Source organism: Suricata suricatta, chromosome 6 (genome assembly GCF_006229205.1).
Source record: "Suricata suricatta isolate VVHF042 chromosome 6, meerkat_22Aug2017_6uvM2_HiC, whole genome shotgun sequence".
Taxonomy (NCBI): domain Eukaryota; kingdom Metazoa; phylum Chordata; class Mammalia; order Carnivora; family Herpestidae; genus Suricata; species Suricata suricatta.
Genome location: NC_043705.1, coordinates 85,505,117 through 85,518,848, shown reverse-complemented (window position 1 = coordinate 85,518,848; position 13,732 = coordinate 85,505,117). Strand labels below are relative to the sequence as shown.

Below are 13,732 nucleotides of genomic sequence, written 5' to 3'. Positions count from 1 at the left end.
GAAAGAGCCTAAATGTCCATCACCTGATGAGTGGATCAGGAAGATGTGGTATATATTCACGATGGAGTACTACATGGCAATGAGAGGGAATGACATATGGCCCTTTGTAGGAAAGTGGATGGACCTTGAGGGTGTCATGCTGAGTGAAGTAAGCCATGCAGAAAAGGACAGAAACCATATATTTGCACTCATAGGTCTAGCAGGAAAACAAGAGAGACCTAATGGAGAACCAGGGGGAGCGGAGGAGGGACAGAGAGTTGGGGAGAGAGAGGGATACAAAACTTGAGAGACTATTGAATGCTGGAAATGAACTGAGAGTTGAAGGGGAAGGGGTAGGGGGGAAAAGAGGTGGTGGTGATGGTGGAGGGCACTTAAGGGGAAGAGCACTGGGTGTTGTATGGAAAACAACTAGACAATAAAATATTGAAAAAAAAAGCAACTCCTATAATTCCGTCACTTATAATAGTATATTTCCTATACTCTATTTGTTCTTATTAAATCCTGGGATTTTTTTAATCATGAAAGTGATAAATGCTTATTGTAAATATTTCAAGCAATAATAAATTAAAAAAGCAAAAACTTACTCCCCCTCCCCAAAAAATGAATAGCAGAAAAAGACCACAGAGATCCATGAATTCAATGCAGAAGACATACTGTTCATGAATAATGAATAACTCTCTTGCCTAGGGACAGGATAGTGTGATTCCCATCTGCTCACTCTTTTCTTGTCCCTTTGTGAAAACACAGAGTAAAGAAAAGGTTGGCCTCACATGACCTTATACTCTTCATATCAATCTCTTACCAAATTAACCCAGGTCCTGGATACCACTGAATCGTTATCCTGGCATCCTGAACTTCCAAAGCTCCCTATTCTACCACTGCCAGAATTCAACTTAACTCAGATTTGATTTCCATCCTGCTGAACACTATTTCACAGAGCTACTCTCCAGCTAGCACCTACTGTTGGTCTCTTCTGCACCCAGGGTTTTCCTCTGTCCTCCCTGTGAATAGAAATAATCTGGGACATTCTCAGGCATGGGCCACTGACACCTGCCCATTTCACCTTCCCCTGGTGGCCAGCACCTGCCAAATACTTGCTCCTTTTCACCTCCTGACACTGTTCTCCAGCAAAACCTTCCTCCACTCCAGCTTCCTCTGGGGACACCCTATCATCAGGCATATGAAGACTAGCAGCATCTTTTCCCATACACTTTATGTCTTCAGGAGCATCTGAAGATACAAGCTATAAGAGTGGATTTCTGAACTTGGAAGAAGAAAGGAACAAAAAAAGGATCATTTGTAAATTCTAGAAATAACTTAGAATCACTTGCTGATAAGCAGGACACCAAAGCCCCCCAACCATTCTGAAGCCCTGGGGGCAAACCCAAGAAGCTGACCAGTCATCATGATTTCCCATTTCTCAAAACTTTGGGGAACCATGTGCAACATAAATGAAGCTGGATCTTCTGGAATTTCCCCATCAGGCACAAGTCCCTGTTGACCACACTCCTGGTCTTCGGTAGTGATTCCCCATTAGCATCTCCAAGTGACTCATTCAATGTAATATCTAATGATCCCACCCCTAAAAACCAAATAGAAGTTAAAGAATTTCTAAAATTTCCCCCAGGAACAGCTCTGTCCACCACAAGGCCCAGCCTCTGCTCCTGTCTAGAGCCCTGTCTGACAGATTCTCAATGCCCTCTGGGTTTTTTTTTTAATAGTTTTATTTATTTTTGAGACAGAAACAGAGCATGAGTGAGGGAGGGGCAGAGAGAGAGAGGGAGACACAGAATCGGAAGCAGGCTCCAGACTCTGAGCTGTCAGCACAGAGCCCAACACAGGGCTCGAACCCACAAGCTGTGAGATCATGACCTGAGCCAAAGTCAGCCGCTTAACCGATTGAGCCACCCAGGCAACCCCAATGCCCTCCATTTTTAAGGAGGAAGCAACAAGTATTCAAGGAAGATTGGATTATGGAATCCAATGAGTTTCATGTGAGGAGCCTCATGAAGAAATTAGTGAAGGGAACCACAGTATATTCTGTGATGGGGTCCAAAAGTTAACCCAGCAAAAGCCTCAGCTATCCAATGAATTGTTTGGGAACTGACTCTAAGAAGGAAGCAACAAGGGAGATGAGTCATTCAGACAATGATTTATCAAGGCATCTAAGGGAGAACCTAGTCCAGGAGCAACTGGAAAATACCTTCAACATGAACTTGGACAAAGTCAATCAGGGTAGGATCCCTGTGAGTGTGCATCATGCAGGGCTTACTGCCAACTTTATTCTACCTTCCCCCTGGAATGTCTCGCACCAATTGGGAAATCAGAAACTTGGCACCCTCAGTTGTTCAGGAATGTCACCTGAATACCCCTGTATAATAAAAGAACTGTCCTTTATTGAGCTAGCCACTTGACAGGTGCTAGAATATCATCATCCCCAACCCCCAAAAAGACCTTCTGAGCTATCAAGCTGAGAAACAGCCAAAATCTAAGTGGGGATCTGAGTGTCTATAACCAAGGAATGACCCCACCACTGAGAATGTTGGAGACCCAAGACCTAGTGAAAACATTCCTTGAAGACTGTGTTTTTAATAAGATACAACTCAAATTGAAGGTTTAGCTACATAGTCATGCTCAGTGCACTTCCATAGAAGAACTGAGTAATGCAGGACAGTTTGGTGGCTAAAAGCTCAACCCCATATGCAGTGTGCCCACAGTAGATACATGGCCACTTCCCAGATTCTATCTGTTCACATGGAGGACAGAGGAGCACCCTGGGTGCAGGATCATGGAGCCCCTAACCTTCAGGATCCAGGTAAGAGTCAGAAGATAAATGTAGACCCAAATGAAGGGAAAGAGGACCTTAAGAAAGCCAAACTAGTAGATCTTCTGTTAGAAATGCAGGATTGGAGACCTCCCACTCCAATGGAAAGAGCCATCTGCTCAGGACAGAGGATTAGCAGAGACCTTTGAAGCAAGAACACCTCAGGTCCTGCAACAGAAGGGACCTTCATAAAGGGACCTTTATGAAGGCTCTTAATAAAACTAAATTCAGACAAAGGGGGAGCCATTTGCTTCAGCGGCTTCAGTTCAAGGCAAAAGACAAATGTCACCAAGGTCGTCTAAAAACAGCCACATTGGTGTTAGCCTTTGTATAGAGCCCTGGACCTTTTCAAACCAGAATAGGCTTTGTGGGTGTGAGGATACCATCAAGGGCCTGATTCCAGAGGGGAGGCTATGCCTTAGGCATGTGTTTCACGCACAGAAGGAAAGTCAGAATAAGGAGCAACCCCAGGCCCAGGCAGAGCCCACAGCTGGACATTCTTATGATCACAGAACCTCCTACCTTGAACTAAGTGATAAATGATAAGTGCTATCTAAGGGCTTGAATTCTCTAAGTTGAAGCAGGCAGTTCAGAGGAAAAAGATAGATACCCTGAGAAAATTATGGAATTCATAGAGCAGCAACTTATTCCACATTCCCAGGAGTCAAGGGTGTCAGGTCCCACAAGCTGTTCTGGTCACTGCACTGGGTTCTCTCTTAGTGGGTGTGCTTCTTCTACTCAGGCAGAAAGTCTTCCTCCAACTCCTCCTAGGAAGAGAATTTCAGAAATCTTTCCTCCCTTGTAGAGAAAAAATAGTACTCCTATTAATATATTCTCTAAGAGCATATTTCACTTTCCAAACAGAGTTATTCCTTCTTATAGGAGTGTGGTATGTTTAGTTGATGTCACACTTGAGATCAAGGTTTATAGGATATCAGTGACTTGGACTAGAGAAAAGAAGAGATTAACTTCAGTGCCTACTGATTAACTGTTTCACCTTCTAAACTGTTCCCAGGTCATGGAGGGAAAGTAATAATAGCACTACACAGCCACCACAATTCTGGCTTCCTCCATTTCTACCTGGTCACATGTCCAAATATTAAGTTCATTATTTTTCCTAATCCTTTCATTAGGAAGGAAAAAATGTCCCGATGCATATGTTCAGAAGCCTTCAAAAGAGACAGGCTCCAAGGAAGACCCAATCCCAGGATCTGGCTCAAGCAGTCCTACCCCTTCAATATTTTTACTATTTTTTAATGTTTTATTTATTTTTGAGAGAGAGACCAGGGCAGGGGCAGAGAGAGGGTGGACAAAGGATCCAAAGTGGGCTCTGCACTGACAGCAGTGAGCCCAATGTGGGGCTTGAACTCACAAACTGCAAGATCATGACCTGAGCCAAAATCAGATGCTCAACCGACTGAGACATCCAGGTGCCCCTCAATATCTTCACTTTATACAACTTGAGAGTAAACTGTAGAGTGGGTGGGGTTATACCAATATAATAGAGCAATAAATTCGCCACTTAACTTCCAGGGACAGTAGGCAATAAGCAGTCTCATATATCACAAAAGTAAGAAATGGTAGTTTAGAATAACTCACCCTAAATTCAGAAGGGTTGGGAGACATTTATGTTCCTATATCTTCTGGAGCATTAAGAGACATCCACACTTAATAGTCCTTCCCCCTTTAATGAAAGCTGAGTAGATGGGCAGTAAAAATGTGGAGCAGTCAACCCCTTCTCCTTCTACCCTTCCCATATTCTAGAGCATTACTGAACACAGAACTGAAGTGTGTGTGATGCAGAGGACTTAAGGAGGCTGCTGGGGACTGGTTCATCTCTCTGTTCCAAATGATAAGTGTTCATGGGTTCCCTCCTGCTCACCTCAACGCCAGAGAGAGCACAAACAACTCTGTGTGAAATGGCATAAGTAGGAACATGTAGACAGTGCCATTGGCTACTGACGCCTGAACACTATGGATCTCCAGGGGTGGGGTAGTAAAGCAGCTTTCTTTATTCTTCTACCCTTTGACAGATGAATGACAAAGGGAAAGGAAGAAAGGTCTTATCAAAGCTTGGAAAGGAAGAAAAACATGCTCTATCCAAGCTTGCAAGTCTCTATATAATCTTCAAGTAACATTCAGTTTGCCCTGCCAGACTAGAGTAGAACTGGATTCAGAGCTTGAAGCATGAGTGTTGATTCTGGTCTTGAACCAGCTCTTCCCATTTCCCACCCTAAAAACAGTGAATCTTTTGCACTTTTGAAAAATTATTGAGTGTCACACAGAGCTGAGTGGGTTTTGTGTCATAGCATATTTTTAGGATATTGCTATGGTAAAATCCTAGATGGCCAGAATAAGACACAGTAAAAGGGCATTTGCTACTTAAGGGTCTTTAGTGTCTGTAATGTTAATGTATCTTGCAACAAATATTCAACTCATAATGGGATCTCTCTGTTTTATATTTATCTTCTACAAAATATTCCATTTGAGGGTAACAATGGTGGTCAATATGAGGAAAACAGTAGTACAGTGAGTGGGAAACAAGGAAAATGACTGAAGGGAAATCAGAATGAACCAGAAGTAAGAGGAATGAGAATGTTCATCATTTTCATCATGATAGCCACCCCACCAGACACAAACACACACACATATATGCATGCACACACAACCACACCCAGGCCCACATCTCTGTGGCAGCTGACAGCCTCAGGGCCATCCCCATAAGAAGTGTGTTTAGGGTTTATCTTTGACCATAAAGTCAAAATCTTCATATTGTCAGACATGATATTACCCTCTCTGAGGAGGGTGATCTTGGGGCCTCCTCAAGCTGTGCTTCATGACAATATCTAGAACCCTTGTATTAGTTTCTGAGATCTCCCATAAAAAATTCTTACAAACTTTGTGGCTTAATACAACAAATTTATTATGTCACCATTCTATGGGTCAGAAGTTCAAAATCAAGATGTCAGCCATACTATATAAAGAAAACCCTAAAGACTACACCAAAAAACTACTCGAACTGATCGATGAATTTAGAAAAGTTGCAGGATACAAAATCAATATACAGAAATCCATTGGATTTCTATAAACTATAAATGAAGTAGCAGAAAGAAATTAAGAAAACAAGCCCATTTACATATGCACCCAAAATAATAAGATACCTAGGAGTAAACTTAACCAAGGAGGTAAAAGATCTACACTTTGAAAACTACAAAACATTGATGAAAGAAATTGAAGATGATGCAAACAAATGGAAAGATATTCCATGCTCATGGGTTGGAAGAACAAATATTGTTAAAAAGTCCAGGGGCGCCTGGGTGGCTCAGTCATTTGAGCGTTCAACTTCAGCTCAGGTCATGATCTCATGGTTCATGGGTTCAGGCCCCGTGTCAGACTCTGTGCTGACAGTTTGCTCAGAGCCTGGAGCCTGCTTCAGATTCTCTGTCTCCCTCTCTTTCTGCCCCTCCCCCATTTGTGTTCTGTCTCTCTGTCTCTCAATAATAAATAAACGTAAAAAAAATTTTAAGTCCATACTACCCAAAGCAATCTACAGATTTAATGCAATCTCTATCAAAATACTAACAGCACTTTTCGCAAAACAAAACAAAAAAAATCCTAAAATGTGTATAGAATCAGAAAAGACCCTGAATAGCCAAAGCAATCTTGAAAAAGAACAAAACTGTAGGTATCAAAATCTCAGATTTCAAGATATACTACAAAGCTATAGCAATCAAAAATAGACATATAGATCAATGGAACAGAATTGAGATCCCAGAAATAAACCCACAATTATATGGTCAATTAATATTTAACAAAGCAGGAGAGAGTATTCAATGGGAAAAAAGAGTCTCTTCAACAAATGATGTTGGGAAAACTGTACAGCTACATGCAGATAAATGAAACTGGACCACTTTCTTACACCACGCACAAAAATAAACTCAAAATGGATTAAAAAACCATAAAACCATAAAAATCCTAGAAGAGAACATAGGCAGTAATTTCTCTGGCATCAGCCACAGCAAATTTTTTTCTGGATATGTCTCCTAAGACAAGGGAAGCAAAAGCAGAAATAAACTATTGGAACTGCATCAAAATGAAAAGCTTCTGCACGGCAAAGAAAACGATCAACAAATTTAAAAACAATCTACTGAAGGAGAGAAGATATTTGCAAATGACACACTGAATAAAGGGTTAGTGTGCAAAATACATAAAGAACTTAGACAACCTAACACCCAAAAAACAAATAATCTAATTTTAAAATGGGCAAAACATAAACAGACATTTCTCCAAAGAAGACATCCAGATGGCCAACAGACACATGAAAAGATGCTCAACATCACTCATCATCAGGGAAACACAAATCAAAACTACAATGAGAAATCACCTCACACCTGTCAGAATAGCTAAATTCAAAAACACAAGAAACAGCAAGTGTTGGCAAGGAGGTGGAGAAAAGGGAACCCTCATGCAGTGTTCGTGGGAATGCAAACTGGTGCAGCCACTGTGAAAAACAGTATGAAGGTTCCTCAAAAAATTAAAAATATAACATATGTTACATTAATTCCACTAGTAGATATTTACACAGAGAATACAAAAACACTAATTTGAAAAGATATATGGACCTCTATATTTATTGCACTATTATTTACAACAGAAAACTTGTGGAAGCCTCCAAGTGCCCATCAATAGATGAATGGATAAAGAAGATATGGTGTATATATGTATATATATGTGTGTGTGTGTGTGTCTATATCTATATAATATCTATGTCTATAGCTATATAATATCTACATCTAGGTGTATATATGTGTGTAGAATGGCATATTATTCAGCCACAAAAAAGAATGAAATCTTGTAATTTGCAACAACAACATGGATGGATCTAGAGAATATAAGCAAAAAAATCAGAGAAAGACAAATATATGATTTCACTCCTATGTGGAATTTAAGATATAAAGGAGAAAAAAAAGAGACAAAAAACAGACTCTTACCTCTAGAGAATAAACCGATGGCTACCAGAGGGGAGGTGGGTAGGGGGGTGGGTGAAAGAGGTGAGGGGATTAAGAGTAAATTTCTTATGATGGGCTCTGAGTAAGGTATAGAATGGTTGAATCATTATAATTGCACACCAGAAACTAATATAACACTATATGTTAGCAATATTGGAATTAAAATTTTACATTTTAAATTAAAAACGAAACAAAATCAAGATGTCAGCAGGACCACATTCCCTCCAAAGTCTCCAGGAGAGAACTTTTCCTTGCCAATGTCTGGAAGCTTCTGGTGTCCCTTGGCTTGTGGCAGCGTAACTTCAACCTCTGCCTCCATCTTCACATTGTTCTCCTCTCCAAGCATCTCTATGATCAGTCTGTCTCTCCTGTTATAAAGATCAATATGCAAAACTCAGTTGCATTTCTATATATTAGCAATGAGCAACCAGAAATTGAAATAAAATACTCTTTACAAATAGCATTGAAAAATATGAAATACTTAGGGTTAAATCCAACAAAAGCTGTGAAAGATCTGTAAACTAAAAACTACAAAATATTGCTGAGAAAAAATTACAGACGTGATCTAAATAAATGGAGAGATGGCCAATGGCTTGAAAAACCCAATATTGATAAGAAGTCAGTTTTCCCAGTTTGATCAATGTAATACCAATCAAGATGCAACAGACATTTTTTTAATTGACAAACTGATTCTAAAGTTCATGTGAAATGGAAAAAAAAAAACCCTAGAATTACCAAAACAACTTTGAAAAAAAATTTAAAAGCTACTACTATCTGATTTCAAGACTTGCTATAAAGTTTTAGTAACCAAATGAATTTGGTGTTGGAAATAAGTCAGATGGAGAAGAACAGATACCATATGTTTGCACTCAGGTCTAACAGGAGAAACCTAACAGAGGGCCATAGGGAGGGGAAGGGGGAAAGAGAGTTGGGGAGAGGGAGAAACATAAACCATGAGAGACTATTGAATACTGAAAACGAACCGAGGGCTGAAGGGGGAGGGGGTGATGGTCATGGAGGGGAGCACTTGTGGGGAGAGGCACTGGGTGTTGTATGGAAACTAATTTGACAATAAACTATTATAAATTTTAAAAAATTAAATAAATACATAAAGCAAATAGATCAATGATGCAATATGTGTGTGTGTAAATATATATACATGTATATATTCAACAAACACACACACAATGGATTTTTACAATAGATTTCATTTAATAAAACAGTTTTATATTTGCAGATAAATTGAGAAGATAGCACATAAAGTTCCTATGTCTCTCATCAAGTTTCCTCTATTATTAACATCCTATGTTAATGTAATACATTTGTTATACTTAATGAACTAATATTGATACATTGTTATTAACTAAAGTCCATCATTTACTCAAATTTCCTTAGTTTTAACTAACATCTTTTTCTGTTCCAGGAGTCTACCCAAATTACATCTAGTTGTTATGTCTCCCTAGGCTCCTCTTAACTATGACAGTTTCTCAGACTTTCCTTGTTTTTGATGACCTTGACAGATTTTAAAAGTGCTGGACAAATATATTGTAGAATATCCCCCAACTGGGATTGTCTGATGTTTTTTTCATTAGGCTGAGGAAAATGTGCTTATGTTATATCAAGGTTATATACTATCAGTGTGATTTATCTGATCAAGTTATTCTTCATTACCTGGCTCAGATCGTGTCTGTCACCATTCTCCACTGTAAAAGTACTCTTCCCCTCCCCCCTTTTCTATACTGTACTCTTCAGAAGAAAGTCACTCCGCACAGCTCCCACACCTGAGAAATACAGAGTTATACTCCACTTCCTTAACAATGGGATATCTACATAAATTATTTGAAATTCTTTTGCAAAAGAAAATGTTCTCTTCTCCATTATTTATTTATTCAATAACGTATCACTATAGACTCATGGATATTTATTTTATATCTTGGATTATAATCTAATACTACTTTATTATCTTGTTGCTCAAATTGTTTAGATTGGCCTTTGGGAGCTCTTTGAGTTGGCTGCTATGTTCTTTTGACAAAATCCCATCAATATAAAATTTTCCTTTTTCAACACTTCATTTCTAGTGCTACAAGACGCTCCAGGTCCATCTTGTATATTTCCTGCCCCAATCTTAATATCATCCACTTTCTATAAGAAGCCCTAGATCTTTTTACTGACAAATAGTATTAAAAAACAAGATCTGGGGGTGCCTAACTCTTGATTTCAGCTCAGGTCATGGAATGAGCCTTGTGTCAGGTTCTGCACTGAGCATGGAGCCTGCTTAAGATTCTTTCTCTCTCCCTCTGTCCCTCTCTCCAACTCACTCCCTCTAAATAAAAACAAGAAAGAAAAGGTAAAAAAAAATAAATAAATAAATAAACCCAAGATCCAGGCATTAAATGTGTACTCGTTGCTAATGGAATGAATATTTGACTTTAACAAAGGTGCCAGGGCAATTCAGTAGAGAAAGTTCTTTTCTTTTCTTTTCTTTTCTTTCTTTCTTTTTCTTTCTTTTTTCTTTCTTTCTTTCTTTCTTTCTTTCTTTCTTTCTTTCTTTCTTTCTTTCTTTTTTTTTTAGAGAAAGACGAGAGGGGAGGGGCAGAGAGAGAATCCCAAGCAGGCTCCTCCATGCTCAGGAAAGAGCATGACACAAGGTTCAATCCCACAACCCTGAGATCATGACCTAAGCTGAAATCAAGAGTCAGTCGCTTAACTGATCAAGCCACCCAGGCACCCCAGAGAAGGCAGTATTTTCAATAAATGATGCTAAAACAACTGGATATCCAGAGGCATCTCAGTGGCTCAACTGGTTGAGCATCTGACTTCAGCTCAGGTCATGATCTGGTGGTTTGTGAGTTCAAGCCCCATGTCAGTCTCTGTGCTGACAGCTCAGAGCCTGGGAGCCTGCTTCGGATTCTGTCTCTCTCTCTCTGCTCCTCCCCCATTTGTGCTCTGCTTCTCTCTGTCTCTCAAAAATAAATGTAAAAATCAACAACAATTGGATATCCATATGTGAAAGAAAGAAAAAAGAAAGAAAGAAATGAGGGAAGGAGGAAGGAAGGGAGAGGTAAAGAACAAACGAATGAGCTTGGGTATACCATATACAAACATTACCTCAAAACCCTTCATAGACCTGAAGGTAAAACCTGAAACAATAAGACCTACGGGACAAAAGCAGCAGGTCTTTGTGATCTTATGCTAGGTACAAATTTATTGTAAAGAAAGATCCATAAAAGTTTAATAAGTTGGACTTCATCAAAATTCATGTGCTATTCTTTGGAACACTGTTAAAAGAATGAAAAGACAAGCCACCTTGTCTTGTATGGAGAAAAAATGTTAATATGACAAAGTGTTTATCTGATAAACAACTTTAATCCAGAATTTATATTTATTTTTTTAATGTTTATTTATTTGTTTTTAAGTTTCTTTACTTTGAGAGAGAAGGAGGGAGTGCATGCACTAGCAGGGAGAGAGAAAGGGGGAGAGAATCCCAAGCAGTCTCCACACTGTCAGCTCAGAGACTGATGCAGAGCTCAGATTCACAAACCATGAGATTATGACCTGAGCTGAGACCAGGAGTCAGACACTTGACTGACGGAGCCACCAAGGTGTGCTTATTTATTTAGAGAGTGTGAAGCATGAGCAGGGGAGGGGCAAAGAGACAGAAAGAGAGAGAGAATCCCAGGCAGGCTCTCTGCTCAGCGTGGAACCTGATGCAGGGCTCAATCCCACAACCCTGGGATCATGACCTGAGCCAAAATCAAGAGTCAACCAACTGAGCCACCCAGGTGCCTCCAGAACTTACATTTAAATCTTAGAACTCAATAATAAGAAAACAATTCCATTTCTTAAATGGACAAAAGACTTGCACATACTCTCTCCGGATGATATATGGCTAGCAAATAAGCACCCAAAGATGCTCACCAGCATTTGCCTTAGGGAAACAACAAATCAAAACTAGAGCTATTGGAATGAATACAATTAAAAAGAATGATCATGCAAAAAGTTTAAAACACTGTGGAGAAACCAGTAGAAATTTAAAAGAGTAAAGACTCATTGAAAACCATTTTGGCAATTTCTTTTTTAATTTAAACTTTAATTGGTTAATATACAGTGCAGTGTTGGTTTCAGAAGTAGATTTCAATGATTCATCACTTACATACAACATCCACTGCTCATCACAAGTGCCCCTCTTAATACGCATCGTCCATCTAGCCCATCTCCCACCCACCTCCTTCCATCAACCATCAGTTTGTTCTCTATTGTTAAGAGTCTATTGTGGTTTGTTTCCCTTTATTCTCTTCCCCACACCATGCCATATGTTCATATGTTTTGTTTCTTAAATTCCACATGAGTGAAATCACATAATATTTGTCTTTCTGATTGACTTATTTTGCTTAGCATAATACACGTTAAGCTCCATCCATATCATTGCAAATGGCAAAATTTCATTACTTTTGATGGCTGAGTAATATTCCAGTGTGTGTGTGTGTGTGTGTGTGTGTGTGTGTGTGTGTGTACACACCACATGTCCATTCTTGAGTTGATGGACATTTGGGCTCTCTCCATAGTTTGGCTATTGTTGATAATGTTGCTATAAACATTATAGCAGCATGTACCCCTCTGTACGTGGGTATTTGAATCTGTATTTTTGTAACCTTTGGGTAAACACCTAATAGATTTTAGCAGTTTCTTAAAAAGCTAACTAAATATCTATCATATGATCCAGCCATTCTACTCCAAAGTACTTAATAAAAAGACATAAGGTATGTGTTTATACAAAGAATAGAATACAAATGCCTCTTACTTCTCTCAGTCCTGAGCACCAGCCAAAAAACCTAGAGCCATATAGACACTCAAGAAATTCTGGACAAAGAGACCAATGGATGGATCAAAAGAGAAGTAGACTGGACAGAAACAGGAACAGATGACAGGTGGCCAAGAAAACAGACGGAGAGAAAGATAAGTAAATGTGTGGAAACCTATGGTGAGATAAACTGACAAAAACAAATGTACAAAAGGATGAAGATTAAGGGAAGGATGGAAAGATGGACAGGAAAAAGGCAAGTGGATACATGGAGAAACAGATGGATGAATGAAGAGACACATGCATTAGATGCAGGCATCTAGATAGATGGACCAATGGACGAAGAGTTCATAAGCACTTCAAGGGCAAATCATTCCTTGTTTATCTGTTTTTCCAGTGCCCACAAAAGGACAAGGCATAGGTACTTAGATGCTCAGTACACATTTTTTTGAAGGAATGAGTGAATGACTAACTGGAAGACTGAGTTATTATGGAAAGGGTTTTGTACTAAGAGTAGAAGACCTGATTTCTATCTCTATCTGTAACCTCAAGTTGTCTATGTAAACATGGGTGACTTAACTAAATACCTTCAATTTACTCTTCTGTAAAATGGGCAGACTGCATTCAATGATCTCTAAGGTCTTTCCCAAACACTCTCTGTTCCATGACTTAAAGCTGCCCAAATCTAAGAGAGGGCGATGGGATAGGAGCAGGAGACACAGCTGAGCAAATATGTGTTTATTTACAGCTTGTCCTAATGCAGAGCCGATTCCAGATCTCTGGTTAACACACTCCAGATGAGATTCTGCTCAAACTGTCTGGCTGAGAGCTTTGTGGTGGAAATGAAAGACAGGCTGGGAGTAGAGCCTGAGGGGTGATTAAGAGCGAAACAGGCACCTCTGTGGGGGGTGCACCCTCCCCGAGTTGGAAGGAAGGAGGGAAGGGCCAGGCTGCACAAAGCCGCCCAAGGCCCTGGCTGATGGCCAAGTGCACTCTATCCAGATGGATGGCTGTTTGTTCACAGAGCGTGTGGCCTGTCCTGCCAGAGTCGCACCAGGACTCCCAACATGCTCTGGAGCAGTGACTGTGCGGGGAACA

At 39.7% G+C, this 13,732-nt stretch overlaps 1 long non-coding RNA gene across 1 annotated transcript in view; it reads right to left on the bottom strand.

Annotated features, from left to right (window-relative positions):
* Positions 1–8,092: 8,092 nt before the first annotated feature.
* Positions 8,093–13,732, bottom strand: part of LOC115293308 — a 16,349-nt gene continuing 10,709 nt past the window's right edge. Inside the window, exon 3 of the long non-coding RNA XR_003909485.1 lies at positions 8,093–8,201. This is a non-coding gene — a long non-coding RNA (uncharacterized LOC115293308). The remainder of the gene's footprint in view (positions 8,202–13,732) is intronic.